Raw genomic sequence first — 20,843 nt, forward strand, 5'->3', positions numbered from 1 at the left:
TGTAGGCACACGCAGTCCCCTCTATATGTATATGACTAGCTAATCTTAGCCTCCATCACAAACATGTGCATGGTCTATCTCGATTTCTCTCAGGGCATCTTTCTATCGCGCACGCACCTCCCTCGATCTCCCACCCATATAGTCCCCTCACGATCTCGAGGGGATCTCTCTATCACAAACACACCCTCTCTCCCTCCCCATGCGTCCATGTCCTCCATGTGTCCCTCTCGACCTTTGTTCCTTGTTGGCCAGACCTCTATTGGACATGTGCTACAGGGGTGTCTCTCTCCGTTGCAAACAATCACACACTAGCTATCTTCGTGTATCTCCTCTCCTCGCTTTTCTATCTTGAAATGCATGCGTGATATGTGCGCATAAGAAACGACAAAAAACACACTCTCTCTAATTTATTGCTTGTTGTCACTTTCTATTTCACACACATACTCTTTTGCACACTTACTCATTCTCCTTCACACGCACTTGATCTGTCTCAACTTAGGCACTCTCCTCGGTCCATAGCATATAATTTATTGAAAAGTCAAACATCACAAAGTTTGACCATGTACATGGAGAAAAACAATTACATCTAGTACGACAAACATATACCATTAGATTCACCATGAGATGTAGTTTTGTATGATGTATCTTTGGTATTGTAGATATAAATAACATTTGCGTAAACCTGATCAAAGTTTCCAAAGTTTGACTTCTAAAAAATTTACATGCCTTATCGGGGCACCACTCAGCCTTATCGGGGCACCTCAATCTCTCTCAAACTTTATTGGTCAGTTTGGTTCGTGACCTGGCCCTCATGCCTTGATGGCCAGTACTGCCTGGTGTGGATGTGAGATGTAAAATATTTCTGCCTGGCCAGGCTTGTGTGGTGCTGAAGCGTTTGGTTCATGCCTGGGCCAGGCAAAGCATCAACGTCCCATCAAACAATCCATGCAGGAATTATTTAATGCTAATATCCATCCATGTTGTTTTTAGCCTCGTGGCCACATGACCAGGCACGGCCAGGCGTTTGAAATCGGTCGCCTGGGCTAGGCTACTTGCAGTGTCTGGAGTCCAGCCAGGCTAATTAAAGTGCAAGGGAATCCAGGCCAGGCGGGCTTTCTTTTTCACAGGGTAGCAACCAAACAAGCGTGCACGAAATCCAGCCACAACCCCAGGTGTAAGTGCATCTAGTGCCCCTTAGTGAGTTTGGTGTATTGAAGACTTATAGGTTAAGGGACTGATGCGTTTGTGAGTGTACACAGGTCTATAAGTCTATGAGGAGTTTGATATTTACAGAGAAAGTCGACCCCTAAAAATGAAGTTCTTCGACTGAAGACTTTGATATTCTGAAGACTTTGAAAGTGAAGAAATTGGTGTGACCTTGAAGACTTGGTATTCATTTGAGGAACATGAAGCGTGAAGACTTTTGTTTTCGTAGTTTCATTTTCTCTTTCTTGAGTCATAGGAAACACCGTACTGTTAAAGGGGGTCGAGGAAATACTAAGGAAAAATTTCCATGTGATGCTCAACTCAAAATCCTACACCTACCAATACCTTCGAGTGAAGCCATTGGAAATCTCATACAGTTCAGTCAATTCCTTCAGTGACAGAGACGCAGTTCTTCTGGTCACTGAGGACTTTGCTCTGACTGAGGAGTTAGGAATTCGCCAGTGCGAATTGCCTACACAGTGAGGAACATGATAGCCCTGAGGAATTTAAGAGTCAAATTTCCGACCGTTGTTGTGCTGCGCGCCAGCTATCCCAAAATATCTTATCCACCTAACGGTCATATCATTGAAGGGCATTTATGTCTTATCATGTCGGGCTGCTCCCTAGGCTATAAATAGCCGCCCCCTACAACCACTAGCAGGTTGGCTGCTCCGAGAGAACTAGACACTTGTCATTTGAGAGCAACCCATCCTCCGAGGACTTTGAGTGAAAATCATCAAGTGAGGAAAACCCAAAACCAAACCCCCACAAACCCAAAGTGATTGAGCATCACTGAAGAAACTGATCCTGCGTGGATCCGACACTTGTTACCTTTGAAGACTGTGCTTCTTCTAGACGGTTAGGCGTCATGGTCTAGAGCATCCAAGAGGAATTGTGGATCGCCGAGTGACCAAGTCTGTGAAGGTTTGGAAGTCACCTGAAGACTTACCACGAGTGATTGGACGAGGTCTGCGTGGCCTTAGTTCAAGGAGAATACGGTGAGGACTGGGTGTCCTGAGCTGCGTGCTCAGTGAATGGGTGTCCGGGACTGCGTGTCCTCGAGTTTAAATACTCAGCCGCTCCAACCAGACGTACAACTTGGACAGCAGTTGGAACTGGTTTACCAAATCATTGTCTTCACCAACTAACTGGTTCTATTTCCTCAACCCTTTCATTTCCTCATTACTGTGTTGATTGTTTGTTCATATCTGTGCTTGAAGACTTTGACTGAAGACTTTCTCAATTTCCTCAGTTCAATTTCTTCAGTCTGTTTGTCTTCATCTTGTGTTATCCTGTGATTACGCTTTCTATACTCTGTGCTAGTCTTCATTTCATCATGATGACCATGCTTGTATTCTATTATGCTTACTTCTGAGTACTTATTCCGCTGCAAGTAGTTCTTCGCTAAGGAATTTCCTCACCAGCAAATTCCTCAGTGAAGAATTCATAAAAATCGCCTATTCACCCCCCTCTAGTCGATATAACGCACTTTCAATTGGTATCAGAGCAAGGTACTCCCTTGTTCTATGTGATTTTGGTTTAACCGCCTGGAGTTTTAGTTATGTCGACCGCAGGTATGAAGAAAGTTACATGCCCTATCTTTGACGGTCATGACTATCCCAAGTGGAAGGCCATGATGAGGAAGCGGCTCATGGCAATGAACAGCGAGCTGTGGACCGTCACTGAGATTGGTCTTACTGATCTATGCAAGATGGCGGACGCTGATGATATTCACAAGTACACTCGACTTGACATCATGGCGAAGGATATCATCTATTCCTGCCTATCCAGAGATCAATTCGGGCGCATTATGCATCTTGGCAATTCGAAGCTTATCTGGGACCGAATCTCTGATGTCTATGAAGGTCATCGAACCCGTCGTGATCCCTGGTTTGAGGACTTCAAGGAATCTCTCAAAACGATGACTTTCGAGCCAGAATCATCATCTTTTGCATCATGTCTCATGCCAAATGGTGCTGAGGTAACCGAATGCTCCTCATCCGAGTTTTGTGACGATGAATCTGATAATGATGAATCTGATAATGATGAATCTGATGATGATATTGAATCTTGTTATACCAAACTTGTTTGCATTGCCACTAAACAACAAACGGCTTTGGAACAAGTTCAAAACATGCTAGACAAAAGTGATGATATGTTGCGTAAAGAAATGGATCAGTCAAAAGCATTGGGTGAATGTCTTCAGAGAATTCACTCCAAGTTTGACGCCCTTCAAGATCAACATAATACCCTCTTGACTGATCACGAGAAGCTTTCTTCTGAATCTCTTCAAAGAAAGCAAGATCTTGAAAAGCTAAGAATGTGTTATGAAGATCTTCAGAAGGAGCGTGATTCATTACTAGCTCAACAAATCAACACTTCTCAGGAAGAATTTGTTCCTCCATGCTTAAAGTGCATTGAATGTGAATCTGCTAATTCTTCACCTGAATGTTCAAATGCTTCAACTGTTACAAATTCTTCACCTGCCTCTGCTATCACTAATCCCTCATCTGAGGACATTGCTAGTATCACTGACAATGCAGGGCTGAAGGAATTGTACATGACAGGCATGTACAAAAGCCTCAAAGGGCATCAGACTCTTTGTGATGTGCTTAAAAAGCAGATCCTCAACAGAAACCCTAGGAAAGAGGGTATTGCCTTTGAGAGGAAACTCAATGCTGATGGAACATACTGGAAGCCTGAGCAGTACCCCAAAACCTCATGGGTTGCTGCAAAGGGACCTCCAGTTGATCCATCTAACTTATCTGGCTTTACATGTGAATCTCCTCATTCTTCTGATGAGTCATTTGACTCCAACTATAAACTGTTCAAAAATCAGAATGGTGAAGTATTTGCTAGATATGTTGGCACTAACTGCAGGAACAGTTCCCCTATGAAGAAAATCTGGGTTCCCAAGAAGTGCCTTGAAAGTCTTCAGGTGAATGTCCTCATGACACCACCTGTGAAGAACAGGAACCCCAGATCAAATTCTTCACATGGACCAAATTCTTCATATGGATCCAAGTCCTCATACGGACCAAACTCCTCACATGGATCAAATTCCTCAAAAGGATCAAAGTCTTCATATGATTATCATCGTGCTAACAACTCTGTCTCGCAGGGTAGAGCTAAGGGCTATGAATATGTGCATTATTCATCAAACCATTATGTTCATAAGTCCTCGAAGAATTTCTCTGCTTATTCATATGCTTACCCTAACCCCTCTTATGTGAAACGAAATGGTTTGGCGTCTTTGCCACCTTTCTCATATGGTGCTTGCAGAGTGATGAATTCTTTGCCACCCCTCCAGATGTGGGTGGTGAAGAAAAAGAACTAATCTCTTCTGCAGGGTCAGGTCTCCAGACGTGCTTTAACGTCTGAAGAATTTGCTGGGGACCTGACAAAAATGCCTGAAAGGACGCAGGCGAATCATGATGAAATGAACTTTCATTTCACACGTCCTCATACTGCTATGTCTGTTTACTGCTTGATGAAATTCATCTGATGAACTTGATATCATATTCTTCACTGATGAAGCATATGAGATTGTAAGCTACACTAATTCATCTGCAGGATGATCAACCCAAAACTACTGAATGGGTCCTCGATAGTGGATGTACGAATCACATGACTGGTGACAAGAATCTATTGATGGATGCTCCTTTATCACCGTCACATCTGAAGCATATCATCTTTGCTGACAAAGGCAAAAGTCAGGTATTGGGTCTTGGTAAGGTTGCAATTTCTAAGGATAAACACATGGACAAAGTCATGCTTGTTGAGTCCTTAGGATACCATCTCATGTCAGTCTCAATGCTTTGTGATCTTGATATGGTTGTTGTCTTTGGCAAGTATCGCTGTGTTGTGATTATGGAAGCTGACAATTCCAAAGTCTTCGAAGGCTTTAGGAGAGGAGATTTGTATATTGTTGATTTCTCTACAGGACCACAACCAGCCGTGTGTCTACTTGCAAAAGCTTCAGAAGGCTGGCTATGGCATCGACGACTTGGTCACGCAGGCATGAGGAATTTGCACACGCTTGCAAAGAAGAAGCATGTCATTGGCATTGAGAATGTCAAATTCCTCAAGGATCACTTATGCGGAGCCTGTGAAGCTGGAAAAATGACCAAGGCCAAGCATCCAGCGAAGAAAATCATGACCACTACTCGTCCATTCGAATTGCTTCACATGGACCTCTTTGGACCTAATCATTACTCAGCAGTCACTAATGATGCATCTCTATATGGTTTTGTCATTGTTGATGATTACTCTCGATATACATGGGTACATATTGTTACTTACAAACATGAAGTGCAGGAAGTCTTCAAACGATTTTCCTCGAGGGCTTCAACCAACTTTGGTGTGAAGATCAAGCACATCAGAAGTGACAATGTAACTGAGTTCAAGAATTCCGGTCTAGATGACTATCTTGATGAACTTGGTATTACTCATGAGTTATCTGCTCCCTATACTCCTCAGCAAAATGGCGTCATGGAGTGCAAGAACAGAACTCTTGTTGAGATGGCTCGCACTATGCTTGATGAATACAAAACGCCTCAGCGTTTTTGGATTGATGCAATTGACACTGCGTGCCACATCATCAACAGAGTATATCTTCACAAATTCTTCAAGAAGACGACCTATGAACTCCTCACTGACAAGAAACCCAATGTGAGTTATTTCAAAGTCTTCGGTGCTAAATGTTGGATTAGAGATCCTCACCACAACTCTAAATTTGCACCGAAAGCACATGAAGGTTTTATGCTTGGTTACGGAAAGGACTCGCACACCTACAGAGTTTTCAACATTGTTCTTCACAAGATTCTTGACACTGTAGATGTGCGGTTCGATGAAACTAATGGCTGGCAAAGAGAGCACCTACCTTCTGTGTTAGATGAACCATCAGCTGAGGATTCTATCAAGTTCAAGGCAACTGAGGATGTCATTCCTACTGAAGAATCTGCTGAAGAATTCATTCCAGTTCATGAAGAACGTCGAGCTGATGCACATGAAGAAAATGCTGAGGAAAATGGTTCTGAAGAAAATGTTGATCAAATTCCTCAGCGACAACCAGCTCATACTCGCGTTGCAAAAGAAGTGCAGGTGGAGAAGATCATCGATGACATTAGTGCACCAGGTCCTCTCACACGCTCAAAAGCTTCACATTTATCTAACTTTTGTGGGCACTATGCTTTTGTCTCTATCACAGAGCCCACTAAGGTAGATGAAGCATTTCTGGAGCCGGAGTGGATTCATGCTATGCAAGAAGAATTACATCAGTTCGAGCTTCCGGGAACTGGTCAATCGTCCAGATCCTCGCAAGCATAATATCATTGGCACAAAGTGGATCTACCGCAACAAGCAAGATGAAAATGGCCTTGTGGTGAGGAATAAGGCACGACTAGTAGCTCAAGGCTACACACAGGTTGAAGGAATTGATTTCGATGAAACTTTTGCACCTGTTGCTAGACTTGAGGCTATTTGCATATTACTTGCTTACGCTAACCATCATGATATCATCTTATATCAAATGGATGTGAAAAGTGCATTCCTCAATGGTAAGCTTGAGGAAGAAGTATATGTTGCTCAACCCCCAGGTTTTGAAGATCCAAAGAATCCTGACAAAGTCTTCAGACTCAATAAGGCCCTCTATGGCCTCAAGCAAGCCCCTCGGGCGTGGTATGATACATTGAAGGAATTCTTCGTGAAGAATGGCTTCACACCCGGTTCACTCGACCCTACTCTCTTTACTAAATCTTATGATGGTGAACTATTTGTGTGCCAAATATATGTTGATGATATTATCTTTGGCTGTACTGACCAACGTTATAGTGATGAATTTGCCTATATGATGAGTAAAGAATATCAAATGTCTATGATGGGAGAGTTGAAATTCTTCTTAGGTCTTCAAATTCGTCAGCAGCGCAATGGCATATTCATATCTCAGGAGAAATACCTCAAAGATGTACTGAGGAAATTCGGCATGTAAGATTGCAAAGGCGTCAAAATTCCTATGCCCACAAATGGCCATCTATGCACTGATGAAAATGGTACTGACTTCGATCACAAGGTATACCGCTCCATGATTGGTTCTTTACTGTACTTATGTGCATCTAGGCTAGATATAATGCTTAGTGTTTGCATGTGTGCCTGATTTCAAGCTGCACCGAAGGAATCACACCATAAGGCTGTGAAACATATTCTTCGATATCTAGCTCACACACCAACACTAGGATTATGGTACCCCAAGGGCTCTGCTTTTGATCTCATTGGATATTCTGACTCTGACTATGCTGGTGATCGTGTGGACCGCAAGTCAACATCTGGCACTTGTCATTTCCTTGGACGATCTTTGGTCTGTTGGTCCTCGAAGAAATAGAACTGCGTATCACTGTCTACTGCGGAAGCTGAATACATTGCTGCTGGCTCTTGCTGTGCTCAACTGCTTTGGATGAAGCAAACCCTCAAGTACTATGGCGTTAACATGAAGAATTTGCCTCTCCTCTGCGACAATGAGAGTGCCATCAAGATTGCTCACAACCCAGTTCAGCACTCGAAGACAAAGCACATTCAGATTCGTCATCATTTTCTTCGTGATCATGTGTTGAAGGGCGACATCTCCATCGAGCACGTGAAGACTGAAGAACAGCTAGCTGATATCTTCACTAAGCCCTTGGATGAGAAGAGATTTAGCAAGTTGCGGTGTGAGCTAAATATCTTAGAATCTTCGAATGTTCTTTGAAGAGGACACACATCCTAACACTTATGCAAAATTGATGACTTAGATGTGCAACACATGAAGAAACGTTTTTCTTCAATCAATGAAGAATGACACTCTAAGTGTGAAGAAATTAATGAAGAATTTGATTCTCAGAACCCTACGACAATTGTACGCGGTGTCTGAAATCATCATTCTTATACGGTGGGTCACGCCACCACAAAAAGTTGAAAATCTTCAATTTGAGTGTTTCCTCATTTTTGAAATTCTTCATTTTTTCAAATTCTTCAACTTTGCAAAATCTTCACTGTTTCCGTCATTTTTCTTCATTGGCTATATATATATATATGAGTTTATGTCCTCTACAGCATTCACTTATGGCTATTTCTTCAAGTTGCTTTTTCTGCTAAGTGAATGTGATCGGACCCTTCCCCCCTCTATGCTATACTCAACCCAATCTATTCACAAATTCTTCATGTGCGTTCTATTTGAAACTCATTCAAAGTCTTCACTGTGTCCTTATCAGCTGAAGAAATTGAGAACGAAACATTAAAACAAATCTTATCCAGATTTTCAGTTTTGCCGCTCAAACCGTTCCGCATCCCATGGTGCATTATTCTATTCACCCACGATCTTACACGATCTCATCTACACAGTACGTGGGTGACACATGTCGCGTGAAGGAGAAAGGGCAGGGGCATGTTCGTCCCAAAATCTTCGGGCGAACAGTTTTTCACCGTGGCTATAAATACCCCTCTCCCCTTCCTCACTTCATTTACTCCGCTCGACCGCTCTCTATCTCTCGCTCGAGCTCCTCAAACCCTAGCGCCACCGCTACTCCATCGTCGCCGGTGAGGAAGAGCTTCGCTGCCTCGACCTCGTTGCTGTCGTACTCGCGCCGGTTGCGGAAATCTTCACTCCGCCGCCGCCGTAGCTGTCTCCCTCTGCCAAGTTAGGGCGTGGGAGATCTAACCTGACGAACTTTACCTCTGTTCATCTCAGTTCGTCGTGTTCTTCACTTCGGGTAATTAAAAGTTACTTTTGTTACTCGCTTTGATTCTCAAACTTTCCTGAAAATCTTCAAAGGTGTTTATTCTTCAAATCTTCACACATATGAACACCTCACACATTGTATGTTCTTGATCCATTTCTCTAAGCAATCATTTTCTTCAAGATTCCTCAATTGTGTGGATCTTCGATCTGTACAACTCTGGAACCTAAGACAAAGAACGCTTAGTGAAATTCCTCAAGGCTCATCTGGTCAAATTCCTCAAAACTTGTCTTTTCGAAAAATCTTCTGAGAACGCATATGACCTCTCCAAATTCCTCGCACCTACACTCTGTTCACAGGTACTCATGTCTGCTGCTGAATCACTAGGTTCTCATCAACTTAACTCATTTGCAGCGTTCCTCGAAGAAAAACTGCATACTTCTTCAGAGTGTTCAATTGTTCAAATTCCTCATCTGAAGAATATGGCTGAAGGAAAGAGACCGCAGAAAGGAGGAAAGAAGCCTGAGGTCATGACTGCTTTCGAGATCCCTGATGACATATATAAGGACTATTGCACACCTGATGAAGCCAAATTCGGCAAAGAGAACAAAAATCAGTGCAAGGTGCGCATACAGAGGATTGAACGGAGATGGGCAAGAGAATGGAGGGAGTACAGATATGTGACTCCAAAGTATATGAAGAAATTCGCCCTCAATCCTCCATGCCCAAGAGCTCCATTGGCACCTGGCCAAATAGCTGATCCCACAAGCATCAAGAGTGGTGAGGACTTTCCTGAAGAATGGGCAAGGCGCCAAGCTAAATTGGCAAGACAAGCCAAGGAGGCAGTGAAGAAATTCAATGAGGATTCTGCCGCTACTGCTGCTGCTGAGACCTTGGTCAAACCGAGGAAATCAATGCCAAAGAAGCCTGCTCGTAAGCCAAGTGCTTCACCAACAGCGCCCTCACGGCCAAGTTCCTCAGCTATGCCCTCACGGCGAATTCCTCGGACTGCTACTGCTCCACCAAAGTCCTCAGCAGCTCTCTCAAAGTCCTCAGCTCCTGTGCATCTAGCTACATGTCAAAGGACTATGGGTTTCTCGATTGCCTCTGGTGTCTCAGCAAGTTCCTCAGCTGCACCAATGTCCTCATCAGGCCCCACACTGTTGAAGACTAAAGCAACAGCTGGACGCGGTCCTCGGCCAAGTCCAAAGAAGAAACAGGTCGCATTCCATGTGCCCTTTGATGATGAAGCTTCTGATGATGAACTTGCAGAAATCATCAGAGACAGACAAGTGAAGGCCGCTAGAGCCAAAGGCACTTCTGTGCCACTGCTTTTGAATCCGAGGAAAATCCTCGACTACATCGACCTCTGGCACAAGGATCCAAACACCCCAATGCCTGATTTTCATCTGACCCCTTGTCAAAGTCACATGCTGACCCATTTCATCACTCAACAGAAATGGAAATTTGAAAAGGCAAGAGAGATCAAGAAAGCGCAATACAGAAAGGAGAAGCTCCTGAAGAAAAATGTTGTCAGAATGACACCTGAGGAACTTCTCAAGGCTCAGTCTAAAATTCAAGCCCTCAGCAAAGACTTTGATGCCTACTATGCTGATTGGCGAGGAGCCAAAGTGAGATTCGTCAACCTGACGAAGAAAATGACAACTGTTGCAGCTCCATTGCAACAAGAAAATCTTCAGGCTGCAGACTCTGCTCAGCCTGCTGAAGAACATGCTAGCACCGCTGATGACTTTCAGCCTGCTGATGAAAATGTTAGTTCCAGGGCAAATGACTCCATTCCAGCCGCTGATGAAATTGCCAGGGCATCCACTAGTGGTGCGCCTGAAGAAACTGAAGAGATCAGGGCAACTGCATCAGTTGCGCCTGAAGAAAATCAACCAGATTCCTCAGCTCCTCCCGCGCCTACACCAACTCCAATTCTTCCTTCTGCCTATGAGGTGAAGAAGACCAAGGCTGCAGAGCGAGCTGCAGTGAAGAAAAGGAAGGCATCGACTGCGTCAAATTCTTCGGCAGCGAAGAAAATGAAGCAAATGACCAGCTCAATCGAAAATCCAATTGATGCTGTTCCAATTTCATCCATGTCATCAAAGGAAATTGTTCCTTTTGGAGAAGACTACAAGATCCCAAGCGGATCTGATGAAGAAAATCATTCTGCTGCTTCGTCAGAGCAGATTGATGAAGAAATTGAAGTGGACGAAATCCCTTCAACGACAGTCATTTCCTCACCTATGCCTCAGTTCACAGCTGAAGAGGCTGGTGTTGAGGAAATTGAAGATGAAGATGTGGATATTGGATGCACCACACCTGTGATGAATGATGACTTTTGGGAAAGTCAGCATCCCAATACTCCTCTATTCACATCCATCCAACAGATTCCTCAGTCCCCGGCAACAACAGTTCAACTGGGCTCTGAAGAAACTCATCCCACTCCATCTGTTCATGAAGATATTCCAGCCACTAGTGCTGAAGAACCTGCTGCTGTTGATCCTCAGATTGCATAAGAAGAGGAACCAGAAATTCCTCAGCCTGAAGTACCTGAGCTCGCGATTCCTGAGGTGGTGATGCAACTCACTGATATCCCTCTGCCTAAGCCGAAGAATCCATTCTCAAGCAAACAGAAGTTCAAGGCTGAAGACTTCTTTTCCGAGCATGTATTCTTCACTGACTACAACCCCTATGACTCTGCTCGCATAAGGAAGAGGCGTTTCTGGACTGCTAGTCAAGCCAACTTCTATTCCTCAGTGCTGTTTGACAAAGACAAAATCTTCGATCATGAACATATTCCTCACGTGCATATGGAATCTCTGCCATGCTTCGAGCCTGTCCTCAGTGTTCTTCACGATGCAGGATTACTGAATTTCTGCACTGACATTTGCGATTGGAATGAAGAACTCATTCTTCAGTTCTACGCTACACTGCATATCACTGGAGACGCTGAAGATGTCACCTCATGGGTGTTGGATTGGATGAATGAAAACACTCACTATAAGGCACCGGCAACTGAATTGCTTTGTGTCCTTCCTCTCGATCCTCCCCATGACAGCGCATGTTGCATCTACAATGACCCTGAACTGACAAATCATTATATGCAAGTGCTCATGAAGCCTTTGAAGCCTGGGCAGGCTCCACGGACCAATTCCTCGTCAAGGAATTACTCTATGTGCCTCGGACTGTCTATCGCATTCTGACGAAGACAATGAGTCCTATCAAAGGCCACGACTCAAATGATGAAGAAATCATTGGCATCATGAAGAATATGCTTTTCAACATCATTCATGGCGTTCCCGTCAACTTCCATGATTTCTTCATGAGGACTCTGGCAAATGTTGCTATGTCACCATTCGAGCTGAAGCCCTATGCGCCTTGGATTATGAGATTCATCAGGGCAAGGTCTTCACTGAATTACAAAGCTGACACTCTGAACCACGGTAGCTACTTGCCTCCCATTGAAGTCCTCAAATGGCCCGTTTCATCATCTGATGATAAAGGCAAGGCAGCTGCTGTGATCGACAAAGGCATTTGTCCATTGGATGGTCAATTTCGCCTGGCTACATCTTACTCTACCAATGACGACTCTGCCACACATGACTCTGCCGCAAATACCTCAGCTAAGCAAAATCCTCAAGCCACAGCACCCAGGGTGATGACTGATCGTGAGTTACTCCTCAGTCTTCATCAGAAGGTTGATCGCAATCACAAATGGGTAAAGCATCAGTTTGGTGCACTTCTTCACAATATGACCTCAACACACAATGCAGTGAAGAAGAACCACTACTACCTTCATGAAACCCTCAACCGCACCTAGGCTGTCCTCACTCATGTCTATAGCGCTGAAGAACTGAAGACTATGGGTCTCAAGGAAGAATTTGACTGGTCTGCACATCCTCCGAAGAAATTCAAGAGGGTCAAAGTTCCTGATCTGGTGGCCAGCTCTTATTCTTCATCGCGTGACACTGATGAGTATGAAGATTTGGACGACACTGCGGCAGGCCCTGCTACAACAAACAACCCTGACAACGCTGGCGCTCCTCCATCGACTTGAAATTCTTCAGGGGCGTTAGTCCTCAGTTTCAATCCTTTTGGTCATTTGATGACAAAGGGGGAGAAATCTGAGTTAGTCTTCAAGCGGGTCTATATTAAGGGCATTTTTTTTAAGTTACAACTCTCATTCTTCCGAAACTTTTATTGGATCGAGTTGTAATCTTAAACCCGATGGTGCTCTGATACTTTTGCATGGTGCTCTGATACTTTTGATGCACTGTGCTCTGATACTTTTGATGTGCTATTCTGCATGCTTATTCCTCGTTAATATTATTGCACGCATGCTGAATTTCATCAGGCACCATATTTCATCATGCATTTCAAATTCTTCATATTATATATCAAATGCGTGTATGAATTACAAGATATAGGGGGAGATCTCCATGATTCAACTTCTCAAATGTGCATTGCCTCAAACGCAAATTCCTCACTATGCACATCTTCAGGGGGAGTTCTTCTATATCTTGCAATCAAATTCCTCAATATCAGTATTTACACTTCATATGTTTATCCCCGTTGAAAACTTAACCTATGTTGTCATCAATCACCAAAAAGGGGGAGATTGTAAGTGCATCTAGTGCCCCTTAGTGATTTTTGTGTATTGAAGACTTATAGGTTAAGGGACTGATGCGTTTGTGAGTGTACACAGGTCTATAATTCTATGAGGAGTTTGATATTTACAGAGAAAGTCGACCCCTCAAAATGAAGTTCTTCGACTGAAGACTTTGATATTCTGAAGACTTTCTGAAGACTTTGAAAGTGAAGAAATTGGTGTGACCTTGAAGACTTGGTATTCATTTGAGGAACATGAAGCGTGAAGACTTTAGTTTTCGTAGTTTCATTTTCTCTTTCTTGAGTCATAGGAAACACCGTACTGTTAAAGGGGGTCGAGGAAATACTAAGGAAAAATTTCCATGTGATGCTCAACTCAAAATCCTACACCTACCAATACCTTCGAGTGAAGCCATTGGAAATCTCATACAGTTCAGTCAATTCCTTCAGTGACAGAGACGCAGTTATTCTGGTCACTGAGGACTTTGCTCTGACTGAGGAGTTAGGAATTCGCCAGTGCGAATTGCCTACACAGTGAGGAACATGATAGCCCTGAGGAATTTGAGAGTCAAATTTCCGACCGTTGCTCTGCTGCGCGCCAGCTATCCCAAAATATCTTATCCACCTAATGGTCATATCATTGAAGGGCATTTATGTATTATCATGTCGGGCTGCTCCCTAGGCTATAAATAGCCGCCCCCTACAACCACTAGCAGGTTGGCTGCTCCGAGAGAACTAGAAACTTGTCATTTGAGAGCAACCCATCCTCCGAGGACTTTGAGCGAAAATCATAAAGTGAGGAAAACCCAAAACCAAACCCCCACAAACCCAAAGTGATTGAGCATCACTGAAGAAACTGATCCTGCGTGGATCTGACGCTTGTTACCTTTGAAGACTGTGCTTCTTCCAGACGGTTAGGCGTCATGGTCTAGAGCATCCAAGAGGAATTGTGGATCGCCGAGTGACCAAGTCTATGAAGGTTTGGAAGTCACCTGAAGACTTACCACGAGTGATTGGACGAGGTCTGCGTGGCCTTAGTTCAAGGAGAATACGGTGAGGACTGGGTGTCTTGAGTTGTGTGCTCAGTGACTGGGTGTCCGGGACTGCGTGTCCTCGAGTTTAAATACTCAGCCACTCCAACCAGACGTACAACTAAGACAGTAGTTGGAACTGGTTTACCAAATCATTGTCTTCACCAACTAACTGGTTCTATTTCCTCAACCATTTCATTTCCTCATTACTGTGTTGATTGTTTGTTCATATCTGTGCTTGAAGACTTTGACTGAAGACTTTCTCAATTTCCTCAGTTCAATTTCTTCAGTCTGTTTGTCTTCATCTTGTGTTATCCTGTGATTACACTTTCTGTACTCTGTGCTAGTCTTCATTTCATCATGATGACCATGCTTGTATTCTGTTATGCTTACTTCTGAGTACTTATTCTGCTGCAAGTAGTTCTTCGCTAAGGAATTTCCTCACCAGCAAATTCCTCAGTGAAGAATTCATAAAAATCGCCTATTCACCCCCCCTCTAGTCGATATAACGCACTTTCACCAGGCCAGGCAAAAGATGCTCAGGACGCAAGCCAAACTGACCTTATATCTCCCTGGTTCACACATACACATGTCTTGCTCGCGCTATACATATAGACCCATCCAACACTCTCCGCCCTTGTTCTCTCTCCATGTGACACGCACCCCCCTAAGTACCATAATCCCTCACTCCATCATAGGTACAAGCACTCCCCCCTCCTAAGTATGATTATCTCTTAGTAGCCATCAGGAACACACGTATTGTCGCCTTCCATCCATACGTCTATCTCGATATCTCTCGGGGCATCTTCTATCGCGCACACACCTTGTCACTCGATCTCCCACCCATGTAGTCCCATCACGATCTCGGATCTCTCTATGACAAACATACACTCTCTCCTCCCCATGTCTGCATTTTCTCCGTACGTCTCTCTCGACCTCTCTCCCTTGTTTGTCAGACCCCTCTTGGCCACGTGCTAGGGGTCTTGCTCTCTCGGTTCCAAACAACCACACACTATATCCTCACCTTGCGATATTTTTGCTAGGTTGCCGAAGATGCATGTGCGATATTTTTGCATAAGACACGCACGCTTTTTCGCTACTTTTATCGTGTGTTGCCCATGTCTCTTTCACACACGCACACACACTTTTTTCACTCACTCTTTCCATCTCTCTCTCTCTCTCTCTAGTTAGGGACTGTCACGTCCATAAGCATATGGATGTTTTGAAAAGTCAAACCTCAGAAAAGTTTGACCAGGTATATGTGGAGAAAAACATTTACATCTGGAACGATCATTAGATTCATCACAACATGTACTTACCTCATACTATCATTTATCTTTGGTATCATAGATATAAGTAATTTCTATATAAACTTGATCAAAGTTTCAAAAGTTTGACTTTAAAAAATGTCGAAACTACATTATCAAACAGAGGGAGTAGCTCTCTCTCTCTCTCTCTCTCTCTCTCTCTCTCTCTCTCTCTCTCTCTCTCTCTCGCTCGCTCGCTCTCTCTCTCTCTCTCTCTGCTATCTCTCACGGGCCTCCCCTCTCACTCGAACTCTCTATACCGACGGATTATACACTCAATGTTTCAGCGTATAGCTCCGTATATTGTTTAGTTGACCGGTGAAAATAAGTAAACTAGAGGCCCATCTGACATGCGGTGAAGTAAACAAAGTTGAAACCACTCGGGCTAGCACCCCGCTCGCTAGTAAATTGAGGGCTCATTGAGGACACACTTCTTGCGCCTGAAGGACGCACTCGCGCACAATTCACCACTGTGACGCGGCATGCACAGAAGGACTCACTCACGCACACCCAGCACACAACACACTCCAGCACATGTGTACACCGGCGTCGCCGCCGGTTGAGATGGACGGCGAGGCAGCCAACAAGCGGAGGCAGCTCGAGCCAAAACCTCATCCGGCGAGCCTGGACTTCATCAGCAGCCTCCCCGACGACATGCTGCTCATCATCATCAGCCTCCTCCCCACCAAATCTGCAGTGCGGACCGCCCTGCTCTCCCGGCGGTGGCGCCCCCTCTAGCGCCGCGTCCCCCTCAACCTCACCGTCGACAGTTGCCTCTGTGACGGGGATTGCAAACGCATGGCTGCAGTCTCCAAGATCCTTTCATCGCACCCTGGGCTAGCCAGACACCTTGACATCTGCATGTTCAGTACCAACTGCAAGGTCCAACCCAAGTTCAACGAGTGGTTCTTATCCCCTGCCCTAGATCAGCTCGAGGAGCTCAGCTTTGAAGCTGGACGATGTCGCTCTCTGCCGCCGTCCGCGCTCCACCTCATGCCAATGCTGCGCCGTGCCAGCTTCAGCTCCTGCTATCTTCCCCAGATTAATAGCGCGCCTGCCCTTCTTCTCCCTCAACTCAAGCAGCTCGACCTCTTCGATGTTGTCATCTCGAAGAAGGCTATGGAGCCCCTGCTCCGCAGTTGTACTGCGCTCGAGTACCTTCGTCTTGAGTTGATCCACGGGTTCATTAGCCTCCACATCGTCTTGACGAATCTCCGATGAATTTATGTGTCTTGTTGGCCCCGCAACAAGACATCAATTGGGAAGAGATCACTCCAGCTGTTCCACGTTATGGTCATTGAGAATACGCCTTTCCTTGAGAGATTGCTTGTATCGGATCTAGAAGGTCCAACAAAAATCAGAGTCATTGATGCGCCGAAATGGACAGCGTTGGTGTACTCGTCTGCCAAATTCTCCGAACTCTTTATTGGATCCATAATCGTTCAGGTACAACACTCATCTTCTTCTCCATCTTCTTGAAATTCACATTTTTAAATTTCTTCTTGATGTATTTACGACCGTCTTCTAGAAAATGATTCCCACAAGCTTGACCCAGTCCATGCGCACAGTGAAGATCTTGGCACTAAAATCTATCGGCCCCAATCTGGATCAAGTTGTTGGATTCCTTACATGCTTTCCGTGCACGGAGAAGCTACTCATCGAGGTGAAACTTCTTTCTGATACGTCCATTTTGCATCATGCTTTTATGTCAATATTTATTGCATTATGGGCTGTTATTTCACGTTATGTCACAATACTTATGGCTATTCTCTCTTATTTTACAAGGTTTACATGAAGAGGGAGAATGCCGGTAGCTGGAATTCTGGGCTGGAAAAGGAGCAAGTATTGAAGGACTATTCTGCGCAACTCCAAAAGTCCTAAAACTCCACGAAATACCTTAAAATAAATAAAGAAAAATCGTCGCCAAAGATGAAGGCCATGGGGCCCACACCGTTGTCACGAGGGTGGAGGCGCCCCCCCTCGGGCGTGCCTCCCTACCTCGTGGGCCCCCTGGTGGCTCTCTGACGCCCATCTTCTCCCATATGAAGTCTTTTAATGAGAAAAAAATAGAAGAGAACCTTTCGGGATGAGACTCCACCGCCACGAGGCGGAACCTTGGCAGAACCAATCTAGGGCTCCGGCAAAGCTGTTCTGCCGGGGACTCTTCCCTCCGGGAGGGGGAAATCATCACCATCGTCATCACCAACGCTCCTCTCATCAGGGAGAGGGCAATCTCCATCAACATCTTCACCAGCACCATCTCATCTCCAAACCCTAGTTCATCTCTTGTATCCAATTCTTGTCTCCAAGTCCGGGATTGGTGCTAGTAGGTTGCTAGTAGTGTTGATTACTCCTTGTAGTTGATGCTAGTTGGTTTATTTGGTGGAAGATCATATGTTCAGATCCTTTATGAACATTATTACCCCTCTGATTATGAACATGAATATGCTTTGTGAGTAATTACGTTTGTTCCTGAGGACAAGGGAGAAGTCTTGCTATTAGTAGTCATGTGAATTTGGTATTCGTTTGATATTTTGATAAGATGTATGTTGTCTAACCTCTAGTGGTGTTATGTGAACGTCGACTACATAACACTTCACCATTATTTGGGCCTAGAGGAAGGCATTGGGAAGTAATAAGTAGATGATGGGTTGCTAGAGTGACAGAAGCTTAAACCCTAGTTTATGCGTTGCTTCGTAAGGGGCTGATTTGGATCCATATGTTTCATGCTATGGTTAGGTTTACCTTAATACTTTTGTTGTAGTTGCGGATGCTTGCAATAGAGGTTAATCATAATTGGGATGCTTGTTCAAGTAAGAACAACACCCAAGCACCGGTCCACCCACATATCAAATTATCAAAGTATCGAATGCGAATCATATGAGCGTGATGAAAACTAGCTTGATGATATTCCCATGTGTCCTCGGGAGTGCTTTTCCTATTATAAAAGTTTGTCCAGGCTTGTCCTTTGCTACAAAAAGGATTGGGCCACCTTGCTGCCCTTTATTTACTTTTGTTACTCATTACTCGTTACAATTTATCCTATCACAAAACTATCTGTTACCACTTATTTCAGTACTTGCAGAGAATACCTTGCTGAAAACCGCGTATCATTTCCTTCTGCTCCATGTTGGGTTCGACACTCTTACTTATCGAAAGGACTACGATAGATCCCCTATACTTGTGGGTCATCAAGACTCTTTTCTGGCGCCGTTGCCGGGGAGTGAAGCGCCTTTGGTAGGTGGAGTTTGGTAATGAAAAAATTTATTTAGTGTGCTGAAATTTTCTATCACTTGTTACTATGGAAAGTAATTGTTTGAGGGGCTTGTTCAGGGTATCTTCACCCCGTCCGGTTGAGCCAATAGTTGCTCCTCAACCTACTGAACCTACTGAATCTATTGAAAATGAAACTGCTTTTCAGATTCCTTCGGGTATGATGGAAAAACTGCTAGCTAACACTTTTGCAGGAGATGGAACAAAGCATCCTGACGAACATCTACGCTTTGTGGCTGATATTTGTGGACTATTTAAGCTTGCAGGTATACCCAATGATGTTGTTAAGAAGAAGGCTTTCCCTTTATCTTTGGAGGGAGACGCATTGACATGGTATAGGCTATGTGATGATACGAGATCATGGAACTATAAAAGAGTGAAACTGGAATTTCATCAAAAGTATTACCCTATGCATCTTGTTCATCATGATCGCAATTATATATATAATTTTGGCCTCGCGAAGGAGAAAGCATCGCTCAAGCTTGGGGGAGGCTTAAATCAATGTTATATTCATGCCCCAATCATGAGCTCTCAAAATTGATAATTCTCCAAAAATTTTATGCTCGGCTTTCTGATAATAATCGCAACCTGCTCGATACTTCTTGTGCTGGCTCTTTTATGATGAAATCTATTGAATTTGGATGGAATTTATTGGATAGAATTAAACGCAACTCTGAAGATTGGTACCTCGACGAAGGTAAGGAGTCAGGTATGACACCTAAGTTTGATTGTGTTAAATCTTTTATGGATACCGATATTTTCCGTAAGTTTAGCACTAAATATGGACTTGACTCTGAGATAGTAGCTTCTTTTTGTGAATCTTTTGCTACTTATGTTGATCTCCCCAAGGAGAAGTGGTTTAAATATCATCCTCCCATAGAAGTAAAAGTAGCTGCACCTATTAAAGTTGAAGAAAAGATTGTCACTTATAATGATCCTATTGTTCCTACTTCTTATGTTGAGAAACCACCTTTCCCTGTTAGAATGAAGGATCATGCTAAAGCTTCAATTGTTGTTCGTAAAAGCAATACTAGGACTTATACACCTCCTGAGCAAGTCAAAGTAGAACCCAATATTGCTATTGTTAAATATCTCTTGTCTAATAATATTGATGGGCATGTTATTCAATTCACTGGTGAAACTGCTAGAATTGCTAAACCCTGTGATAGAGATAAACATAGACCTCTGGTAGGCGTGCCTGTTATTTCTGTCAAAATAGGAGATCATTGTTATCATGGCTTATGTGATATGGGTGCTAGTGCTAGTGTTATTGTAACGCCCCGGATTCGATGCGCCAGGTGTCTTCCAGTTATTCGCCATCGTTGCCATGTCATTTTCTTGCGTGTTGCACTTTTCCATGTCATCATATGCATTTCATATCATGTCATCATGTGCATCTCATTTTGCATAGGTGTTCGTCTCATGCATCCGAGCTTTTTCCCCGTTGTCCGTTTTGTAATCCGGCTCTCCTATGTCCTCCGGTGTCCCCCTTTTGTCTCTCATTGTGAGCGGGTGTTAATTGTTCTCGGAATGAGATGACAGTTGGCATGCGGGGTTGTTGTGTTGTAGGTAGGCCGCCTGCCAAGTTTCGTCGCGTTCGGAGTCCATTTGATAGCCCAACCGTTAAACCTATAACCGCAATATAGTCGGTATATTCGTCGGGTGTCTTCGGTCTCCGAAAACCCGTGCCGGGCTGCTATCTC

The sequence above is a fragment of the Triticum dicoccoides genome, chromosome 5B (genome assembly GCF_002162155.2).
Source record: "Triticum dicoccoides isolate Atlit2015 ecotype Zavitan chromosome 5B, WEW_v2.0, whole genome shotgun sequence".
In the NCBI taxonomy this organism is placed as follows: domain Eukaryota; kingdom Viridiplantae; phylum Streptophyta; class Magnoliopsida; order Poales; family Poaceae; genus Triticum; species Triticum dicoccoides.